Source organism: Ursus maritimus, unplaced genomic scaffold, assembly GCF_017311325.1.
Source record: "Ursus maritimus isolate PB19 unplaced genomic scaffold, ASM1731132v1 scaffold_5, whole genome shotgun sequence".
NCBI classification, from domain to species: Eukaryota; Metazoa; Chordata; class Mammalia; order Carnivora; family Ursidae; genus Ursus; species Ursus maritimus.
Window position 1 is genome coordinate 7,726,355 of NW_024426663.1, and position 24,884 is coordinate 7,751,238.

At 33.8% G+C, this 24,884-nt stretch overlaps 1 long non-coding RNA gene across 2 annotated transcripts in view; it reads right to left on the reverse strand.

Moving 5' to 3' along the window:
* Positions 1 to 1,325: 1,325 nt before the first annotated feature.
* Positions 1,326 to 24,884, reverse strand: part of LOC103656474 — a 323,615-nt gene continuing 300,056 nt past the window's right edge. For both annotated transcript variants that reach the window (XR_566623.2, XR_566622.2), the window contains exon 4: positions 1,326 to 1,483. This is a non-coding gene — a long non-coding RNA (uncharacterized LOC103656474). The remainder of the gene's footprint in view (positions 1,484 to 24,884) is intronic.

Genomic DNA, 24,884 nt, shown 5'->3' on the forward strand with positions numbered 1-24,884 from the left:
AAGTAGATAAGATTCCTACACAAGTATGAAAACATCCCAGGTTTATCTTAAATGAATACTTATTTCATAATTCATGAACCTGTTTGATTGATACTTAAATTTCAAGGACATGGACCAATGTATACTCATAAATGGTCATAAAGACCTTTCTTGACCAATAAATTATACTACTTACAACACAATTACAAAAATAATTACTATAATAACAGTGTAGTATAACTCTTCCAGCATGATGGCCTGAACTTAAATCAATTATCAAGTATGTTTTGAAGAATATAAAACACATAAAATTTAATAAATTCTCCAATATATTGTAAGGCATTAGTCTTAAACTCCTCTTCTTGCTTAAGTGTAAATCCTAGGGGACTTTTGAAGTAAGCATCAAGGGAAAAATGGAGTTTCTGATTAAAAAAAAACAAAAAACAAAAAACAAGAAGATCGTTTTAGTAGATTTAAGAAGCAGAGGAGGGAAGAGGTAACCTTGTTGGGAAAACAAAGGAGGTAAAATTATTTCCTTCCATGAAACTCTCTTCTATCCCATTTATGAGAGGCTATGACTTTAAGGGCCAAGTATAATCAGAGTGGACATATGGAAAAAGAAGCCTGATGAGTAGTTTAGTCTGTACTGAATTTTAAGTATTGCAATACAGGGATAAAACAAATTTTTAAAAGAATGCACATGAGGAGTTTAAAGCACATGACTTAACCAGTACTCTTCCAACAAATATTTACGGAGATGATATGCTGGAGTGGATAGGTGAAAAATATGTTAGAAACGATAAATGCCATGAATAAATGGAAAATGGCAAGTTTTGTTTTGTTTTAGGAGAGATGGGACCAGGACTGGGTTATAGAGAGTTCTTAGGAAATGTCCTCTTAGCTGGCTATATGTAAGCTAGGACACACCAGAAGTGAAAGATTCTCACATAAAAGCCAAGAGTTGAATAATGATATATTAGATAGGGGAATAAATTGTGAGGAAGAATAGAAGAGATACACCTAGAAAGGAGATGCTTATAGTAAATGATTTGGGGAGTGAAAGAAAATTTATTATTTTAACATCTTTGAGAGATTCCAGTAATGATGCAGACTGAAGTATACTGTTTTAATTAGATTTGAATCTTGTTTCTTTTGAATGTGAAATCCTGTCTGAACTGACCATAAGTTGGCCCAGCTGTACTTGGGCTACAGTACTGATTGTTTCAAAACAAATTTTGGCAGATATATCACAGACTTCTACATGTCTGCCATTACCCATGTTCACTGTCTCTTACCTGTATTGATTTTTTTTAATTTGCCTGTTTGTCTGTTGATGTGTAGGTTTATACTTACCAATTACAGTTTGTCTTGAGAGATAGTAAGTATGTGACACCAGCTGATCAAATTCCTTTGAGTTTGGTTCCATCATCCAAATCAGCAACTAAATTTCATATTTTTCATATCCCGTGCAAATTCAATAACATGAAATCTATCTTCTTTCTTCCTAAAAAAATTAATGAAAATTTAATAGATCAAGTTATTTACATAGCCAGGAGATAGGTTTCCCTCAAAACTCACTTTCACAGTGAAATTAAACTAGTTATCAGATCACTAGTAAACTACTTCAAATTATTATTTATGTCACTCAACTCATTTTTTCAACTTACTCACAAGAGGATTATGGAAGTCTTTTCAGATGAGTTATTGAGTTCTGAATATGCTTTTGATGAGGAAAGTCCAAAAAGCTATTCAGACTGAATCCATGAGAGCTCCCAATCAACAGTGACTCTTTTTGTTTTAAGTTTTCCAAAAAGACTACATTTCCAAATACTCTCTAGCCATGGGGCCAAGTTAATGGTCTTATTTTAATCAATCAAAAGTGTATCTCATCTTTCCTCACTTGAATTTATCTCCCTCATTTTTCCAAGATTTAGTAAATTTGGGTGATTTGATAGTCTCCTCTATAAGACTGCATCATAAAAACAAGATGGGATTTATTCAATATTTATTTGCAGCAATTAAATTAACTTAAAAATTCGCTTGTCTTAGGCATCATTTCCCATATTAGCCTCATTAGTTTTGCCTGTTTCCATCCGAAAATCACCTTGACAGAAGACAGAAGAAAATACTAAATGGATATGACTAAAAAAGTAAAAGATTTAATATTAACAAATATAAATGGAATAGGTATTATTGATCTGAAAGTATAAACTGAGGTCATACAGATTAAAAAAATTATTCTAAAGGGACTACCTGTACTTTATACTATACTGTCCTGTACTATCCTATAACATACTGTGGGAAGCGAAGTTAGAGTGATCTATCAAGCTAGGAATAATGATAAGTCTCAGTGCATGGAGAGGTACCTAACAAAATGTCTGATCACAGAGATTCCCTATCTTGTTGGCAAAACGGGATTTATGGAATTATTATCTTTTTTATGTTCTGTGGGATAGCAATTAAAGAGCTAACATATATATTGTGCTGAAAAAGACTTTCTGATTGATATATAAGATATTTGTGAATATAATTAATGCAGAACAAATCATAAACATTCTGGTTAATGACGTTTTTACAGTATTCAAGACGATGCATCTAAAAATACTACTTTAAGAACAAAAATCTGTATTTTGAGTGTTCTTCAACTGAACACAAGCATTTTAAAATATTCATCTTTACACTGGAAAATCACTTGTATATAAAATAGAACATGTGTTCCCCCCAGAGCTGTCCTTGCCCTGGGCTTCTCACATAGTTGCTGTCCTCTTCCCAACCATGCATCCCTGCACTTGTAGTTCAACAGATAACATAGGTTGCTGGAAAAAGTCCAGCGGTGATGGAAAAATAAGGCCCTATAGCGCTACTTGAAACTCGACAGTCCTATGAAGATCAAAGTTCCAAACTATCTTAGTATATCTTTGATCTTTAAATAGGTACATTTAGGTTGTGTCCTCATGGGGTTAGAAGATTGACTGTTTTGACTAAATTGGTGATGTTTTGCACTATTTTTAAAAAAAATTAGTTGAGTCTCTGCTGGACAGATAGGGTTGGCTAAAATCACTGTTTTGGTTTTTGTTTTTGTTTTTAATGCTCCTTAGACACTGCCAAAAAACATCAATCTAGTTTCATATTTTGCAACTGCTTTTTTTAAAATTGTTTTCATATTTTTTCTTAAGGCATACTTTATTTACAATTTCTATAAAGATTTCATTTCAATAAACTATATTTTATTTAACTGACAATTTTTACTTTCCTTAATAAAAGGAAATAAATATATAGCTCCTGTTGAAAACTTCATCTTGTGATAAACATAAGTTAAATGATTAAAAAGATTTCTGCTTACCAAAATACTTCATGTTTAGACTTCTGCAGGTAAATGAAAAGGGAAATATCAATTTCCAAAAAGTTTTTGAATGGAAACACTGTTAGCTTCTTCCTCGCCCCATCATAAAAAGATCAAAGGATTTTTGGAGCTAAGAATAATGCAACTCACATTTAAGATAACTACTGGTCAGAGGTAGCTTGAAATCCATCTCTACAGCCTGGAAAATGCTCTATTGTGCGTGTACCCAAGGACAGTGATCTGCTTTCATCATATTGGCAGAAAATCACAGTGAAGAGATTAAAGTGTGACTATTACAAAAATAGTTTTGCTTTTAACAGCATATTTTATATATTTTATGTAGTCATTTACAAATATATAAAGTTTGAGTAAGATGGTAATTTAATCCTCAAAGGAGATAAACACATAAACCCACATCTTTTTACAAAGTCTCTTATATCCATCAGAAACTTCATATCCCTTTCCTAAACAGAATTTAATAATTTATCTGATGTCACTTAAAAATTAAACTTTTTATCATATTGAACATTTGTTGTACATAATTTAGAAATCACTGATGCATAAAAAGAAGTAAAAATCTCCCATAAATTTCAAAATTCAACCATCCATAGATAAATACACTGTGGTATAGTTTTTTGAGATCTCTTTCCCATTACTTATACATGAAATGTATATTCTTTGTTTTAGAAAATCATTATGCTTTAAATTAAAATTTTTATATAATAAAAACTATATTGTGAATATTGTTCCATGTCATCAGATATTATTTTACAGCATGATTTTAATTGCAGGATTTTAATGTACTGTATAAAGCAGCTTTAACTAACCATTTAACTTTACTTCAACTTTTGAATACAACTTCTTGTCTGTGAATTAAATCCACAAGACGATGTTGTAAGGAAATGATAAAAACTGAAGCTGTTAGAGTTTAATAAATACTATTGTTTCCTAACTTTCTCCTAAACATATTATAGTGGCTGATTCAACAAATATTAAAAAAAAAAAAAAACCCAAAAACAATCTTACAAGCACTAAGGACATTTACTTTTCATTATGAATATATAATCCTCTTTTGATATTGTGTGGTAAAGAGCTTAGAGATAAGAAAAAACAAAAGTTCTGTAAATGGAAAATAGCATGGTTACTTCAAAAAATACAGAAAGAAAAGGAATAAATTCTGCCTGTTTTTATTTACTGCATCCATAGGAACTGAATATGATATCATCCCTAAAGTATATATATATATGTATATACATATATATATATATATATATATATATATATGCTTAAAATAGCTAATTATAACACTGTCTGATCTCCTGAGAAGCTCAAACTCTTCAGTTCGAAGTTGTAACAACTTTCATCCAGGAATTTCAAAGTTCAGTGAAGGTCCTCTCTTGACTTCTCCCATGGGTTCGTACCTTCCTTCTGCACAGTTTTGGAGAGTTGTCAGCAGTTCTGACATCATCCGCACTTCTTCCAGTTTTAGAAGTCACAGGCTCACTGGATTTACCTCTTCTAGTTATTCCTGCATTGTCTTCTTCAGCAGTTCCTTTGGAATTCAGCTACATGGGTAGACTCCAATTCATTTATCTCGTTTCTTTCTTTCACTCTCTATCTCCCTTTCTCTCTGTTTCTCCCTCTCTTTGTTCTTCCATGTCTCTCCTGTGTCTTTTATTTGGGTCACAAGTGAAAATATCTCTTCCTTAGTGTTTCTTCCTATCCCTTAAGTTCAGCTTATGTTAGATCCATGTGACATTCAAACTAGATGCTCTTATCAAAGCTCATCTTTACTTGGTATCTAAGGCCACACTTCTTTCACTGTCTTTTTAAAAAACACAAAATGGAATGAATGCCTGTACTCGCTTCACTTTTCCAGAACTAATTTTTCTACTTACATTATAACTTTTGCTACAAACTCTAGCATGTAATGAATTCTTTACACATTCTTAGATTTTATTTGTGGCCTGCATATATGTGAATTCGATCTCTGTTCTTAATTTTAAATGGCTGGATTTCAGAGATTAAATCTCTTTTACTTTTTCATATATCAACTAAAGGATAGATAAAAATAATGTTTAAAAATGCAGTAAAATTTTTATTTTCTTGTTCACCCTCTATATCTACAATTATGAAAACTGGAAATTAAGCATCATTCTGAATTCTTGTAATATCAGGAATTCTCACAGGAAAATATCATCTGAACAAATATCAAAGAAGATTTTACGTTTTCCATAAGGCTGGAAACAAAAGGCTATGAATTTTTCAATGGCTATCTTTTGATCACATTTCTTTATTCCTTCTAGGGACCCCCACAGGCTTCTGCAAGGGCAGGCAGCCAGGGAGGCTTTCTGTTCTCTGGGTTAGATGCAAGGCAAGATCACTGCAAGATGCACACAGAAAAGATGCAGCAGATTTGTAAGATAGAAAGGGGAGTCAGTTCCTACTCCTCATGTCAGATCCAGGCCTTGGCTATCTGACCACAGTGTACCTTACCTAGATTATTCATCATATAACGCAGAAGCTGGTATAGGGATCAGGCAGGAATGTGGGTTCCGGAGTCAAACTGGACCGGATGATCTACTGACATTTAGTAGCTTCATGGACTTAACTATATCGCTGAACCTCTCTGTCTTCAGTTTGTGCTCTGTAGAATTGGTGTAATAACTGTACCCACTTCTTCGCATTGCTTTGAGAGGTAAAAAGGTATGAAATATGCCTACTATAGAAGGTGCTCAGTGAACGTCAGTATCATTTGCCAATTTCAAGCAGAGACCATTTCTCTTAGGCATCTGAATGTGTTAACACCACATACCGGCATGGAGGTGATTTTTATTGACCTCCTTGTTTCAGTTGCCTCTTAGTGATCTAAATGGCATCATTTTGTTTTGTTTTTCCGTTGTAAAAGTGAAACTTTGTCTCAACTTTTATACTTAGAAGGCTTTAAATAATAATATTATTCAATGGTATTTTGCCAACTGCTCATCTTGCTCAGTTTGAATCTGTTTTTCCAAATGTCAGCCAGTTTTAAGCCTTTTTCCCTCCAGTAAATCCTGATTTTACTGTCAATATAGTCGTACAAGACGAAGTAAATTGGATTTTTACCTTTTCCTGTTGTGGTAGGACCCACAGTTTAGAGTTACGCTTTCCATCTCTCACTGTGTATCAGAATCACCCAGAGAGATTGTAAAAATACCTCTGCCCTGACCTTATCAGAATTTTTAGGGGTAGAATCTAGGAATTGTGACTTGTTTTTATTTCCAAAGGTACTCCAAATGTGCAGCCAGAGTTGAGAACTTGTGATGAGGGAAGATTGAAAAGATTGCCTCTCCTTTCAAAGGGGAGTCAAAACATTTCAGCAACTGTTAATTATGCAAAAGCTTTGAATTTACCAAGACAGATACTGGGATATCGAAAGAATCAGAACAGTCAGGATGACTTTAAAATAATCCAAAAGAAAAACTCTTTAGGTTATTAGAAATTTTAAAAGATTAATACAATGTTATATATTTACTGAATCCGCAATGCAACTAAAGTAGAAATAGCAAAACAATCTTTCAGTTTAATTAAAAAGCAAACAAACAAACAAACAAAAAAACCTGCTACACAGCAACTTTCAGCTTTTTTCTCTTTCATGTTTTGTGTGGCATTTGGTGCAGGCTCCAACCATCTAGGTTGCAATTGCATTGTGATTGGTGTATGCTTGGTGCACAACGGCACATCATAAATAATGGAAAAAGGACAAATTGACTTTATAGATAACATAATTACCTACTTTAGGATCAATTAAAGCAGTAAAGATGTTAAATTTACCTGATGTTCCCATTAATTTGGTACATGGTCCCAAACAACTAAATGCCACTGTACAAAAACATTCAATTTACCATATGTTGCAATTCTAATGTAATTGCCATTGATCACTAAGTCACATTCTCTTTGTTGGATGATTAACAAGTGAAGTAGCATTCTATTACTACCCAATAGCCACCAGTTACATACAGTATAATGTGAGAGGCAATGCTTATATATTACCAAATAAAAACACACAACAAACTATTTACTCTGTTGATAGTGAACTGCAAAGTGCATTTCAAAATTGACCCATTTATCTGCTAATTTTTTTCTGTTTACCAAGAATTCTTTATTCCTCTTATTCCCATTTCTTCTATTTGGCGGAACACTAGATGGTATTTCTTTGAATTTTAAGAACCCATTCTCAGTACAAGTTTATAAGATATCAGACATCTTCTTAGAAAAATATTTCATGTCACAGTGACGTGACTCACCTCGAACTAAATGGGTCTCTATTGCATCAAATGTACACAGAGTGCTAACATGTAGCTAAGTCACTTAATGGACCTGCTGCAGGATTTACATTGTATGATTCCCTCCAGCCCCATGCTTCTATAAAGCAGTTAATCTATGATCAGTTAGTACATTTTATAAAGCTTAGAACTGAAATTTCGGAAGTGCTAATACTGAATGCACCCTTTCCCAGGTCATCCCAGATTGCTGCCATCTATATGAAGATAGTTGAGGAAGACTATCCATAAGCACTAGCAAAGGAAGGGTAATTGGGAACAGAGTGTGCAACTGGTCAGTGACATCTTCTGAACAAAAGTTCACTCTTTATGGGCTCAACTGAGAATTCTGCAGCTCTCTGTTACTAGCAGGTGAGGGAGCCCAGAGAGGCTTGTATTAGGCCAGTTGGCCTCACTGAATCACCCTCTGAAGGTAACATCAGCTAACAAAAAAGAATCCCTGACTTAACCTCTGTTCTACAGCATTAAAAAGAGACAGTGTTGGATTTTAAAAGGTAAAAAAAAAAAAAGAGAAATCTAGCAAGCTGCTCACCTAGCATCTAACAGGATGGTAGAACCTTTGTGGGGTCACTGATCCCAGAGCCTGTCCCTGGCTTTAGAGGCAATGAAATTCAGTTTAGTCAGTTCACCCAAGGATGACTCAGTATCTCAATTCCTTGATTATGTGTGAGTCCTCAATTTCAAATTCCTGCACCGTGATAAGCCTGGTCTAGATCTCCATAATCTTTGTTCTAAATTACTGCAAAATTTTAATCATTGTGACAAGTCCCCTTGTTTTATGCATGTCTCCCTCCCATCTATTTTATACCCTGTGATCAGGATGACCAATCTGAATTTCAAATCCAGTTATGGCATTTCACTGGTTAAATATTTACAGTCCTCAATTCGCCTTTAGGGAAAGGCCAAAAATATTAAGCTTTAGAGAGCCCTCTTGTCCAGTTGGTCTTACCAGTTCCCTACTTACTATGTTTGCTTTAGATATGCAAAAACTTTTTCTGTCCTCCAGGCACACTATGTCCTCCCATATATGGTCCCTCACAAGTGTTTCCTTGTCCTCGTCCTATCATCTTCTTAACCGTAACTCCTACTAATCTTTCTTGTCTTCCCAACTATTACTTCTTCAGGGGAAGGACTTTTCCTTGATCTTCTATGTAGTTCTCCTTGTTCCTTCTGTGTGGTTCTATAGTTCCTTGTGATCCCTATTGTAAAACATTTTCCCACTCTCTTAGGGTGATATGTTTGCATATTTATCTTTATCAATAACTGTAAGCTCTTGGGTAAAAAAACAAAAAAATTATAAGCTCTTGGAGAGTCTGTGTGTCTCAGCAGCATATCCCTAGGACCTGGAACAGCATATAGTACATGGTGGACATTCAAAAGATGTTTGCTGAAAGCACACACACACTAAAAAAATGACCAACATGTATTTGATAAGTCAAAATGTATCAATGACTCTGAAGTTCTATTCATTTTTTGAAAACTTAAGATACTTTATAAAACTGAAACTTGTTATGTTCTTTAAAACATTTACATATATTTATAGGTCAGATATTTCTGTGGCCAACAAAATAAAATACTTTTATTCTAGTGAAATGTTAAATATATTTTACCACAAGAGGTAACGTATTGAATATATGTTCTTATAGTCTGCATTTTGTCCCCAACATATAGTACTAATTTTTTATTTTAACCAAGTATTATTGAAAAATAACATAATGAATGGGTACATAATATATTAACATATGGAAATACCAAATATTATTTTATTTCTTGTTATTTTTCGTGTTATTTAAAATTTAGGTTACTTATAATTTTGAACTATTGTAGTGTCTGTATATTCGTTTCTTGCCTTACTAAATAGTACTTTCAAGATAATTTAAGCTTTTCTAGAAGATTGGTATCATCTTTAACTTCAATTACTATATAATATTGTGATACAAATTATGCTTTTAGTAAACACTTATTTAGCTTTCTAAAACTGTTCTTATACTTCTTGGCCAAGAATTTGTTGAAGTGTCTCTTGCGATCTTTTAAATAGTTTCTTTGATTCCACAAATAGTACACATCATCACTTTACACTTCCCTGTCTGCCTGCCTATAATTTCTTTTTTTAAAAAATTATTTATGTATTTGAGAGAGAGAGAGTGTGCACGCACGAGTGGGGGAGGAGCAGAGGGAGAGGGACAAGCAGACTCCATGCTAAGTGCAGAGCCCTACCTGGGGCTTGATCTCATGACCCTGAGATCACTACCTGAGCCAAAATCAAGAGTCAGACTTTTAACCAACTGAGCCACCCAGGTGACCCCTGCCTATAATTTCTAATTCATTGTTTCTAAATGGTTGAAGGTTTAGAAGCCAGATCACCAGGCTTGATAGAACTACAGATAAACATAAATAAGAGATCTAATTGGAATACTGGTCTGATACTTAAACTTTTACACATTACTTTGTACAGATATATACAGATATAGACATATATTCTAGAAGTACACATTTTCAGGGGCATTTGCATTACATTTATACATTTCTAAGCACTAAATCTCAGTTGACTGGAAAAGTTTACAATAGTCATTTAAATTTACATTTATTACAATGCATATTTTGGAAACATAAGCTATTATAAATAGCTACACAGTATTTCAAAAGGATTCAGTAATTTCCCAATGGTAAAGTTCTTGTTTCTGAAATGGTGTGGATTATTTCACAACTACTGTTCTCTAGTTCTAGAAACACATGTTTGACATTACAGAATCTAAAAGTTATTCAAAATCAAATTGTTATTAGATCATCTGAGTTGTATTTAAGTCATTTATGAAATCAACATGTCAGTATAGAGCCTTGTGGCTTTTAAAAATCATGTATAAAATTTGCATCTTATTTTTAACATATTATGTCCCCTAGGCTTTAGTAATGACTAAAGAAAGAAACTGCAGATGAGTTATGCTTGTGAAACATTCCTATGCAGTTACAGTTCACAGTAGCACAACCACCTTACACCTGTCCAACTAAACTGCTCTGACACATAGCAAACACTTGAATGAATAGGTAAACTGTGCATCTTTAATTAAAGTGTCAAGAAAAGGTTTCATCCTACTAAAACATTAGATTTTGTTTTCATAAAGATCTGAAATGAGAAACATCACCACATTGTCTTTAACTTCTATTATCACAAAAATGATTGCATTTAATTTTAGTCCAGGACACCTCAGATGAATATACTACTAGCAGATGCTTTGTGTGCCTTTGCTGCCCCCTTAAGACAAATAAACAAATAAAAAGCTAGTAAAAACCTACAATATCCTGAATTAGTTGCTTCAGAAATCTGTTCCTACCTCTTTTACACCCACACACACACACCCACACCCACACACACAGAACTATCAAAATGGGGAAACTGATTAAAGATTATTGGACAATTAAGTCAGCATTTTGACTCTATAATCAATGAAAACATTAGTTTGCTTAAGAGTCTAAGAAAACCATGTACATTTTAAGTTCTATAAAATCTGAGTACCTATTTTTGTTAGTACATTTTTATGACTTTTCTTGAAGTTGATCATTGAGGAAAATGGCATTTTTCATTTTTTATGCCTTAATTATAAGAATTAAACTCAAGTCTTTAATATAATCTATAAGCCTTAGCAATCTAAATGAAAATATATGGCTTATAAGTGTTTTCATAATTATTATTTGAGGAAAAGAAACATCATATTTAAGATGAGGCATGAAATAATAAATTCTAAATTAAAAAATACAATTATGTTAACTGCTTATAAATTTTGAAAGAGGACGGTTCATAATATGATGTTTGCTATTGGCTTTATTTTTAATAAAAATAGACATTAGAATAATTCTGGGTACAATTTATCCTTTAAACTAGAATTTCTCTGTGGAGTGCATTAATTTTTAATGAGAACAATATTTAGTTTTATTTAAAAGAAATAGACAAATTTATTCAATAAGTAAACATTGAGCAAAGTATTATTGTCAAGACTGAGTTACTGTAAGGCATCCTTACTTTTATCAGAAACATGAAGCAATTCTGGAGAAGCAATCTGCAAATTGCAAATACTAATAAAAGATACTGAAAATTTTCAAACTCTGCAATACATTATTATCATGGTAATAAAATTTAAAAAAATTAGTCTCATTTTTCTTTCAGTTTCAAGAATTTAATCCAATATTGATCTCAGTGGGACTATTCAATGACCATCAATATTCTTCTGTTTTTAATTTTTATTTTTGATGATGTATATAAAGGAAATATTAATAAATATAACAATATTTGCTGGAGATAGGTAGCACATTATGTTGACGACTAAATAAGATGTTTTATAAATGTATGCCTTGGTTTTTTATTACAACTGCAATATTTAACCATAAAGGCTACTGCGACTCATGTCTGACAAAACATCAGAATTATCTAAGCAATTCTGTCACAAATAAAGGAATATAAATTATTCATATCTATTGCTTAAGCAGAAATGTCCTTAAAATAATTTGTTTCACAATTCCATACTGAAAAACAAATGGAATGACTTACAAAGAAAGGGGTGGCTATGTGTATCTACATGTGTGCATGTGTGCGTGTATGTGTGTACATGTGTACGTGTGTGTTTGTGTGTGTGTGTGTGTGTGTCTCAAGGACTCAGTGCACGGAGTGGGGCTGGAGAAAGAGTGGTGTGGAAGTCCTTAGAATGGAACATGTCAACCTGAAGAAAGACCCTTTCATTCAACAGAGGGAACAGAAGTAAAAGGTGCTAGAAGGCCAGGACAAGCCTGATTCATATTGGTCGTGAGGGTTAAGGGTAGAAATAAAACCAACTTGAATTATATTTGTCCTAGGTTTTCTGACTTTTAGGTTCAATTCCTGTGGTGAAACTACTATCTCCTTACTGCTGCCATTGCCTCTCTCTTATCATGTCCAGAAGATTAAAAATGCTATCAGAGCTGGGCCTGCCCAATAACCACAGGCAGGCTTTGACTGCAAGCATAAAGCTCTATCAATTCCCCTTTGCATCTGCATCAACTACCAGAGAGCAATCAGATGTACTGGTGAGAAGGCTCACCTCACTGTGAATGAGCTGACCAGTTCAAGCAGGATGATTCCTGAGATGCCTCGCTGGGACGTTCAGGGCATTTTCAGTTCTGCTACTAAGCAAGTACTCCTTAAAATGATCTGTTAGCTCCTTCAATGGATATTCTGCCTTCTACAAACACAACTTTAATAATTCAAATTGTGAAAAAAAATGTGTTATCATATAAAAAATAGTACTTTTTTGACCTACAGTTATTTTTATAAGTACTATAATGTTCATGCAGGACTGCAGAATATAAAGAACATTTTAAAATTTATTTCCTTATTTATCATTACACCAATCCTATGGAGCATAAAACAAAGTTCTTATCATTGTTCAAGAGTTATGAAGAAGAATAGTACAGAAGTTCTTAAAATGGAAATGTAAAACATATTGTAAATGTTCGAGCTGATAGCCTCTAAAGTGGAAACTGCCTCCTTTAGTCTTAACCATCGTATTTGTCAGATTAAGATAAGCTATGCTGTGGTAACAAAGAAACTCCCAGATTTGAATGGGATTCAGTAATACATAATTTCGTTTTCTCCTTTATGTTACCTACTTATCATCAATCAGCTGCATGTTTTTCACTTTGGGGCCAAGAGCTCCAGCATCATCTTATCTGCATTATTAAAAGAAACGAAAATGATGGAAGAAATTAATGACTCTTAAATATACTGCTCAGAATGACAAATATCTCTACTATTTATATTACACAGGCCTAAGCAAGTCACAGAGACAAAACTGGAATGGGCTAAGCATTAACCTCACAGGGAAAGAACTACAAAGTCACATGGTCGACACAGCCAGACTTACCATTGATAGGATGAGTAAACGTAATGCTTCCACAGGGAAAACAGAAATATTTGATGAGAATAATATAACTTGCCACAACTATCAAGGCAACAAAATAGCTGGGAGGTAAATCCTGACAAGTACATGTCAGGACAGCATCCTAAATGTGAAGCAGGCTCAGATTTACACAAAAAAGAAATTGGGCCAGAGAACTCTTAAGTCCACGTCAAAACTACAGGCCTAACACAGAAATGTTTAATCTACATAGTAAATTGAATCTGGGTATATTCATCTAGGGAGCAAGCTTGATACAATAAATTCCAAAATTCTATTTTGAAGTCCCGCCATTTTATATATGATGTGTGCCTAATACCTATTTGCTTTCTTTATTGTCTTTAATAAAGTCCTTCCAAAGTTTTAGATGTCTCCTACTAAACAAAGCAGTTTTGCGTACTACTGGGACAGACAGTTAAAGAATGAGTTGTATGTGCAGGCAGTCTGCTTGTTAATGGCAGAGAAAGTGAGTGAAAGACCTCAAGGGAAGATAAAATTCAGAGTGACAGAGGTAATGTCTACTTGTTTCTGCTACTTTATTTCTGGAAATACTCCTTCCAGTATTAAACATCTGCAAATGAAAGTTTTATTTTATTAACAGAGGCAGCATGCCCCTGTGTACCCTCAGGAATTAAAATTAACCCTTTAAGCATGGGAGGATATGCTTAAATTCTAATCACAGCAAAATATGAGATACTTGCATTTTTAGAATTATGTTTACAAAAAGTTAATTAAAATACATCTATAATATTGGCTTTACAATAATTATTAGAAATGATAGGATTCTCATAACATCTTCAGCATCTCCTTTCTTTGCATGTAAAACAATGACTGACAAAACACAGGACAGGGTAAGTAAAGTGGCCAAAATTAAAGAAGATTCAAATAGAAAAGCCCATTTTTGTAATCACACCTTTTTTCCAATTAGAAGTAAACTCGAGTTTCCATCACTTCCAGGCTCAAGGTTTCTAGAAAACTTGACAATCGTTTTTATCAGGGCCAAATATTGTCAGGTGTTAATGCTAAGAGAGCTCCCTCAGCACAGGTCTGTTCCACTCTCAGTATCTTTCAGGTTTTAATCCTCTTGTGATACAGTAGCTGAACAGAATGGAGCTCATGAAAATGAAACCTGGGAAGGTCTTCGTACAACTCACACTGAGGAGTATAATTGAGCTTAGCTTTTCACACTGTTCTAATTATATGTATTCAGTGTTCTTGCTGCTTGGAAAACTTGGATTTCCGAATTGAGGCTATTTTGCCAGAAAGATGAATAATTCTCAGAGACACGTATCATGGTAAACAATTGTGTATATATACCTCTGTATCAGGCATTTCAAAGGACAGCTATGTGACATTTAAAACAAATGCAGATATTTTATACAGATGCTCAACATGGGTATGTATTGATCAAATTAGAGTTTTAATAACAGAATACGTAAATTTTGCCCAATGCAATCAAGAGCACTTCAAAGCACTAAACAATAGGAATGTTAAAATGTATTCATTTCATATTTGTCATTTTATTCTTTTGGTCATCTGAGTGTGAGCTTATGATTTTACTAAGAATTAAATGTCATGAAGATAAAAGTGTTACAATATGATTTAAAATTTCATATTGATGTTTGTAACAGTGTTTCTTAGCATAAAATGCTAAACAGTGCTGTGCCAGAAAAATATTGTCAAATTCATTTAGGAAAAAAACTGTGCTAAGTGAATATATTTGAAGTATATCTCAGAGCCTTTAAAATTTTTTAATGTACATTATACTTCTCAAAAAGAAGATATTCTATGCAGTATTTATGAAATTCCTCAGACCTCTTGCTCCAAGGACTTTATTTTCTATTGAACAATTTTTAGTACACTACTCTGGGAACATATTATGGTGATTCACATTTCATATCCGTTCCCAGAGATGGCCCTCCAAAGCCAAACCTGACTACAGCTCTAGAGACTGGAGATAGAAAGTTTGTGAAATCACCTCTGCCCAGCCAGAAAAGGTCTCGACTTCAACTAGGGAAGGGTTGAATTGGGTATAAGACTCTATTCTGAGACAGATAAAGGAAGTAATTTCAAACTTTGTCTTCCTAACCAGCCTGCTTATTTCTCTAAAAGCTAACTTGAGCCTTCAGATCCAACCTAAAATTGACCCCTCTCCTTAGTGCTTCCAGGATGGAAATAAGGTTGCAACAGCTTCAATGGACAGTCATTGCTCCCTTCCTTACATTTTTGCTGCCACCATCAGTTCTCTATTCTGCTTACTCATTTGGACTTAACACATGTAGAGCTGTATTTAAAATATTCCATTGCAATTAAGAGGGCATGCTGAGTTCACAGTCTGACTTAGAATCTTAGTTCTATCACTTAACAGCTTCATGGTGGTAGGTGAATTACTTAACCTCTCTAACCTCCATTTTGCCATCTGTGAAATGGATATTCCTTTTCCAATATGAAAGATAAACTACATGAACAAAATAACTAGAATGGTGCTTTCATAAATCCTGTTAAAGGACACCTTCAGATACAAACACATACGCTTAAATACTTAGATGCAATAGGATAGAATAAAAGAAAGCTCCTTATGTAAATCTGGCTGAATGAAGACTTTTATTATTTCAGTATTATAAAGGGCAAGATATTTTCAGCTGCCAGCTAAATAAAGCCAAAGTTCAACTGGCTTAAGCCAAATGAAGTAACTTATTGGCTAATATAAACTATAATTCATGGGTAATTCTGGCTTTAAGTAGGGCTTGATTCAGCTTTCAAACAAATTTGCCCATCCCAATCTCTCAGACTTGCTTTCTCTACATAGGCAGCATTCTGTGCTTTGTGTGGTCTAACCTACTCCTTTCCCACTTCATCTGTCTTTAGTTTAGGCTCTCATGTTCACATTAATAAAGTAGAAAAATAAATTCCTTAAGAAAATATACCACCCATGTCCTGGATTCACTTATTCTTATCAGACCAAATGAGTTCACATTCTCAACAATGTAGAATAGACTGCTTTAATTCTGGGTCTCAGGGCCAACTCTGGAGTGAGAAATGTGTTTAAACGCATATACAGAAAGAGACAGGGAACTGGTGTGGTGCCCTCCAAAAAGAAGAAAGAATGTAGTTAAGACAGTAAAAACAACTTTCTGGATCTGATCTGCCTCATGTTACATTTGCTTGCAGATAATATCTAAGAAAATGATGAAGAGAGTTAACTAGTAGCCTATGGATAGTATATATTTTCCCAACTACTCAAATTTTGCAAAGGTATGGATCATTCAGAAGTTCAGTTTACCTTCAAAATATTTAGCTGTTATTTTTGGTATGATTAGATATTTTTCTATATCACTTTTGCTCTGTTTAAAATTTTAATTGCCTTGCCTTGCCAAACTCAATAACTAGCAACATGGAGGAAGAAGCATAGAATTATGTGGTATCGAGTATACCATATTTTAGTAGCAAATTCTTGTATAACTAAGCCTCAAATTAATAATTAATATTAAGTTATTCTTTCAATGGTATGTGGACAATATAATTCTAGAGAGCTTGGCTTCTCTATCATACATGTAGATATGTTAAGTTTTGTTTTATTATTACAAATACTTATGAAACAGAGACAAAGAGAAAAAAAAGTGGAAATTCAGCAAATGCTACATGTCTGTTTATAAACATACGTGTATGTTAGCCTAACAAGGGCAACATACATAAAATCAGTGTGTAACAACTGTGGGAGACTAAGTTGTAATATAATAATTTTTATGAGTTATGAATGTTCTTCTGTTGCTATAATTAATATCATTTGTATGCATAAAGATCTGATATCTATTTAAAATTATAGGATATTTAAATTAAATATCCTATGCCAGTGTGTATTAAAACTTAAAAAAAAAAGTTGTGAAAAATGTTTGGTCAGAGACATGCCTAATAACGGGATCCAGAAGAATATAAAACAAATGGAATTTAGTTCATTCATTCATGCATGCATTCATTCACTCAATAAAGATTAATGAGCACTCACTATACCAAGCACTAAACATATGCAAGAAATTTATCAGGAATGAGACATGCATAGCGCTTACTTTGAAGAAATTTATTTTCTAGTGGACTAGTTACTAGTCCACTAGTTACTCTTTGACTAGTGCCTACTATACGCTAAACATTGTACTAGGCCCTGAGATACTAAACCTTACACTAAGCCCTGAGATATGATGCGTACCTTCAAACAACCGAAAAAAAAACATGACAATACTATTTCAGTGTGAATACATGACAAAAAAGTTTGTGCAGGGTCCCTGTGGAGCTAATAAGAGAAGCACTTAAAAGCCAGAATGATGGAACCATTTTCTGAAAAAACTGAATCATAAAGAATGAATAGGAATTCTCTAGGATAAGAAAAGGGATAAATCGTTCTCAAGAAACGGAGCCAAATATTAACTTACATTATTAGGCAATCTTCAAATGTTTACTATAATTGAGTCATGGACTGCAAAGAAAGAACTGAGTAAGGCATGACTGATTGATATAGGAAGGAATGAATCAACCATGGAAACCTTTCTAGGTTTAAATAAACTCGAGGGTTTTATTTTGACGCTATAGTAAACCACTGAGACTTTCAAGCTGAATAGCATTTATTTACGTGAAATGCCATACTGACAATGGCACAGGGGCCGACCTGAAAGTAAGAAAGCAAAAATAGAGATATGGTTATTTATGAGAAAGGTATATCAGTTATTCAAGTAACAAATAATTGGAGTGGGAACTAAGCCAATAACTGGGGAAGGTGGAAAAAAATAGGAAATATGCACGAATGAGAGTTGCATTGTGAGGGCTGGAAAACAAGAAATGGTTGCTTCTAGTTTTCTAATACGATAGAAATAATTTGTCCCCTTTTATGGAAATAAAAGCAATTGAGCATCTTGCATGTAGGAGATAAGGAGGAACTTAAGGAAATGCATTATTTACAACGAAAGACAGCAAGGTTTACTAGTGAACAATTAGACTTTAAAGATTTGCTGTTTTCTGATTTAACATTATTTCATTAAAAGTATTCATGACTTTTTTTTTTACTTTTTAAGTGTGATGATCAAAGAAATAACTTTAATAAGTTAAATTCCATAAAATAATGTTAAACAATTTAATATATTTAATCAAATCTAAGTAACCTTGTCTAAGGTACCTTTCCTTTCATTGATCTAATTTTTAGTTCTTTGCCTTGAAGTCATATTTCAGACATGCACACAGGTATTTTGCTTTTTATTCTGTGGCAATGACAACATTAGGACATGAAAGAAGACATTAGACATAAAAGAAGACAGGTAATAGTTTAAAGCCCAATTTTATTTTCAAGTCTCCATTTGGTAGTCATTCCCCCTGACTGTTCCTGAATCACAAGAAAAAGCCCAGGTGTGAGACAGAGCACCTGTAAAAAATCAAATGAGGATGAATGAGGGTGTGCAGCTTATGGAGTATATCCATCCTCAAACCTATAGTCCAGGCCTTATTAGTAAAACATGAGCTAAGACTAGTCAAGAGTAAGCACACCAGACTTAAACGTTTTATTTTCAGGGCTAATAATCACTATCTTAGATAGTTTAGATATGTAGGTTTTCTTTTATGGAGGCCAGGAGAGATTGTAAATTCAGTAACTGGTCTGAAAGAAAGGTTATTGGGCCAGGAAGCACTGAAGTACAACCTTACTATGCTTATCATTTCCAGTGACTACTTGAGTGTACTTATTTCAAAATCAAATAACTCAAATATAAGAGTGAGGAGTACCTGGTTGGTTGGCTAGTCAGGCAGTTGTTTCAGAGGAAAGTTTCACTCATGGTTCGATCAAGGAAGCAAAAAGGAGAATACAGGGTCTCATGTGCTCTAACAATTTGTGGTCACTACAACATATTTATTCAGAGGGTTGTGTTAGGAGGAAGATGGAGAAAGGTAAATGAGGAAAAAAACAAACTTAAAACAGTAATTGATCATTAGCAATAACATTTGTTTGTACTGAGGATATTTATAAAGCACACATGGTTAATTTTATCAAGGACCATGGCATTTTCTCAGGTGGTAGAAATTTGATCAAACTGAAAATTTCTGGAAGTGGCCCAAAAGACTTAAGAATCTGTGTTAAATGTTACCGTCGCTCAAAGAAAATGTAATGTTTAAAACATTTTTTTTTTTTACTCAGGAAATTTCCTATTTATGTTTTTTTAAAAAAAATTTTGGATACCAAATTCTGTGATGAACAACAAGGATTTCCTGTATCTTCTCGTCATGAAACTATGCAAATCCTTTAAACCATTCTTAGAGTAGCAAGTTCAATATGATAACATCAGTATGAGCTCTAGGTAATATTAATTTTCAGCTGTGAATATGGTTAGACTACCTACAGTTTCCCATTTGGAAAATGCTGCCTCTTGCCTCCTGTAATTAATCTGCTTCATATAAGTAAGTGCTCTCAAAGTTCAGATATCAGGATATTTTCTCAAATTACTTTATCACTTTTAATAGTCTAAGAAGAAGAAAGGAGTCTGTTACTTTTGCTTAACTCAATGACTAATTATTTGGTAAACAGCGTTGCATTTCCTGAGAAACTCAGTTTGTGATATCTGACATCCAGTAAAACTTAAATTTAATTACAAAAGACTTGAATCAAGTTGGGATTGCATCTTGCCCTACTTCATTATAGTAAATATAAGCACTGTTTTTTCAATTCAAGAATAGTTTTCATGCCATTGACTCTTTTTATTACGAAGTTACACTGCTCCAACTTTAATTTCAATCAGATCAATAAAATGATGGCCAGAGACTTGGAAATATTTTTTAATGGCAAAATAATAAAAACTTTTAGAGATGGAAGATACTGGAAGAATGAATATTGTTAAAAGGTCTATACCCCCCAAAGCAACCTACATATTTAACGCAATCCCTATCAAAATACCAACAACATTTTCCACAAAACTAGAAAAAACAATCCTAAAATTTGTATGGAACCACAAAAGGCCCCAAATAGTCAAAGCAACCTTGAAAAAGAGAAGTAAAGCTGGGAGCATCATAATTCCAGACTTCAAGTTATATTACAAAGTTGTAGTGATCAAGACTGCATGGTACTGGCACAGAAACAGACACAGATCAGTGGAAGAGAAGAGAAAACCTAGAAATGATCCCACAACTATATGGTGAATTAATCTTCAAGAAAGTAGGAAAGAATACCCAAAGGAAAGAGAATGTCTCTTCAATAAATGGTGCTAGGAAAACTGGACAGCTACATGCAGAAGAATTAAACCGTGTCACTTTCATGGGGCGCCTGGGTGGCACAGCAGTTAAGCATCTGCCTTCGGCTCAGGGCGTGATCCCGGCGTTATGGGATCGAGCCCCACATCAGGCTCCTCCGCTATGAGCCTGCTTCTTCCTCTCCCACTCCCCCTGCTTGTGTTCCCTCTCTCGCTGGCTGTCTCTATCTCTGTCGAATAAATAAATAAAATCTTTAAAAAAAAATAAAATAAAATAAACCGTGTCACTTTCTTATACCATACACAAAGACAAAAAAAATGGATTAAAGACCTAAATGTGAGACCTGAAACCATAAAAATCCTAGAGGAGAATACGGGCAGTGACCTCTTTGACATTGGCTGTAGCAACTTCTTTCTAGTTATGGATCTTGAGGTAAGGGAAAGAGAAGCAAAATAAACTACTGGGACTTCATTAAAATAAAAAGCATCTGCAGGGCACCTGGGTGGCTCATTTGGTTAAGTGTCTGCCTTTGGCTCAGGTCGTGATCTCAGGGTCCTGGGATCTAGCCCTGCATCAGGCTCCCTGTTCAGGGGGGAGTCTGCTTCTCCCTCTCCCTCTGCCTGTCCCCCCACCCCGCTTGTGCTCTTTCTGAAATACATAAATAAAATCTTTTCTTTTAAAGCATCTGCATAGTGAAGGAAATGATCAACAAAACTAAAAGACAACCTACAGAATGAGAGAAGATATATGCAAATGACATATCTGAAAAAATGGTTGGTATCCAAAATATATAAAGAACTGATAAAACTCAATACCCAAGAAACAAATAATCCAATTAAAAAATGGGCAGAAGACATGAATAGACATTTTTCCAAAGGAGACATCCAGATGGCCAATGGGCACACGAGATTATGCTCAACATCACTGATCATAAGGGAAATAAAAATCAAAACTACAATGAGATATGACCTCATACCTGTCAGAATGGCTAAAATCAACAACACAAGAAACAACAGGTGTGGCAAGGATGTGGAGAAAGGGGAGCTCTCTTGCAGTGCTGGGAATGAAAACTGGTGCAGCCACTCTGGAAAACAATATGGGGTTCCTCAAAAAGTTAAAAATAGAACTACCCCATCATCTAGCAATTGCACTACTACGCACTTACCCAAAGAATAAAAGATACTAATTCAAAGGGATATATGCACCCTTTGTTTATAGCAGCATTACCTATAATAGCCAAATTATGGAAACAGCCTAAGTGACAATCAACTGATGAATGGAAAAAGAAGATGTGATATATATACCCAATGGAATATTACTCAACCATAAAAAAGAACAAAATCTTGCCATTTGCAACAACATGGATGGAACTAGAGAGTATTATGCTAGGTGAAATCAGTAAGAGAAAGACAAATACCATATGATTTCACTCATATGTAGAATTGAAGAAACAAAACAAATGAGCAAATGGAAAAAAGGAGAAACAGAGGCAAATCAAGAAACATGAAATGAAATATAGAGAAAACACTGATGTTTTCCAGAGGCAGGTGGGTGGGGAGATGGGTTAAATAGGTGAAGAGGATTAAGGAGCTCACTTGTTGTGATGAGCACTGGATATTTATGGAAGTGGTGAATCACTATATTGTACACCTGAAACTAATATTACACTGTACGTTAACTAACTGGAATTTAAATAAAAAACTTAAAAAGATTTTCAAAAAATATATATATTTGGACCAAATTAGGTAATTCTTCACATTTTGGGCAATCTTACCCTCATAGAGCCAGGCATTCTATAAAAATAGAATGTCTAATCTATGAGAATAGGATAGGCTATAGACAAAATGAAACAAAAAAATCAGTTCCTTTGTTTAAAATGCTTAATGATATTGCCATGCTTGCCATTTAAGTTATTTTAAAAACATCTTTACTTTTCAACAGTGAACTGTGGTATTTCTGTGACTGTAACTATCTGCTGTTTTATACATTTCTCATTATTCACAGACCCAAACACACGGATACACAAAGAACAACTAATCACGAAAAAAAAAGTTTAAGTAAATAATAAATAATTCCCTTACATTTTTCATTTCCAATTTCTTCAATATTTTTATTGTCTTTAAAGGCTTAGACAGGTTCCCCCATTTCATTTATGTTTTAAGGCTTACTGATTTACTATTCACTTCTGAATTTGGATAATTGATATTGATCTTTATGCCTTGTAGATTATCATTGTCTAGGAAGGAAGTTATTCTAAGGGTGGTATATCTGGAATAAACAGCATTCTTGGCAGGAAAAAAAATCAATATCTAAACCTGAGGAAGAAGCTTTATTCTGTCTTGTTATTCGTAAAATGGTTGAACTGAAGAGAGCATAAGTTGGGTAGTTACATTATATGAAGCTTTTTAAAGAGCTCAAAGTGCTTTGGACTTGAGACACACTGAAAAGAGAAAAAAATAAAACAATAGAGAATGAGAAAGGAGTCATTTCAGTAGGTAACTACTTGACATGGAAAAGACCCAATCTGAAGTGGCCAGAGACTGAGTAGATCTTCAAAATCATTTTCAATGAACAAGGTGGCAAAGGCATTTTACACTTTAGAAATATGAATGAGAACTCCTTTTTCAAAATTTATTACACATCTGCTTTCTTCGAAATGTGCCTTTTTTTTTCCATCAGAAAACAATTATTTCTAGATTCTGAATGAAGACATTGTTCTTCATGGTTCTTTCCCTCTCGATAAAAACATTCAGTGTTAAAAATAAAACATAGCCAAACAGTACGTAATACTTCTACTTTGTATTTGGACCTATAAAATAGATACATAAACGAACAAATAAAAGGGTTAGTTATGCAATTCTGGGATGTTCTTCCTAGTTCTCAGTAAAAACATAAATATTATGTCGTAACCTACAGCGATTGCTACCAAGATATCATAGATAACCTATAATATAATAATTATAACATTTTAGTATATGAAGGGCTTTAAACATGCATCTCAGGTCTCTCCAGCTAAATCTCATCCAGAAGTGTTTCTTATCATTTCTATGTGACACTATCTGTTTGGTGCACGTTGGCAGCTTTCACTCTATTTGGGAAGCCTAATGCATTTTAGAAATACACAAGAATTTAACTTAGAGAGTCATAATATTTAGATTAAGAAGGGGTAATAAAGATCACACATCCCCACACTCACATGTTACAGAAGAACTCAGTTAGCCCTGGAGGATGTTCTAATGGTCAAATAGTGTTAGAACGCCAGGAGTAACATTTTAATAGTAAGAATTAAATTATAACACAGACATATCACAGAAATATTATCGTAATTTCTTTGCCTTTTTTATCCTGGGCTTACAGCAAAATAAGAAAAGAAAAAAATTAAAACAATATTGCCATTTATATGCACACTAAAGCAACTGAAATATTCACTGACCTAAGAAATGATATAGAAAGACTAACATGAGGATTGCATGATTTAAATCAATGGGTAAATGAAGAAGGAAAATAGGAAATCCCAAACTAGTACTAAGAATATCAGGCTTCCTATTATAACATACTACACTATCCCAACAAATCAAAGTATATTTTTCACTACAGCTATCTTGACCTCCATAAATAAATTCAGTATTTGTCCTAAACATTTTATATGCATAGTAATTTTATACTCTGGATACCATTTTTGGTTACTTCTATTACAGCATATTCTCAAAGTGATAAAACTTTATTTACAATGTTACTATGTTTGATAAAGTTACAATTTTTAATTAAAAATTTCATTTTGAGATCACTGCAGATCTATATGAAATTGTAAAAAGGTAATAAAGAGAGACTCTGTGTATGCTTTACCAAGTTTCCAATAATGGCAATGTCCTACATGAGTTTTACATCATAGTCAAGGTACAGAACACTTCCATCACCACCAAGATTCCTTCTGTTGTCCCTTTGTAGCCATACCCACCTCCTTCCTCTCCACCATGTCTCTAATTCCTGGCAACCACTAACTTGTTCTCCATTTCTGTAATTTTTAAAGTCAACTTTAACAAAAGGCATGGAGATAGAAATATTTGAAAGAAAAACTAAGCTTCTAAAGTAGAAAAT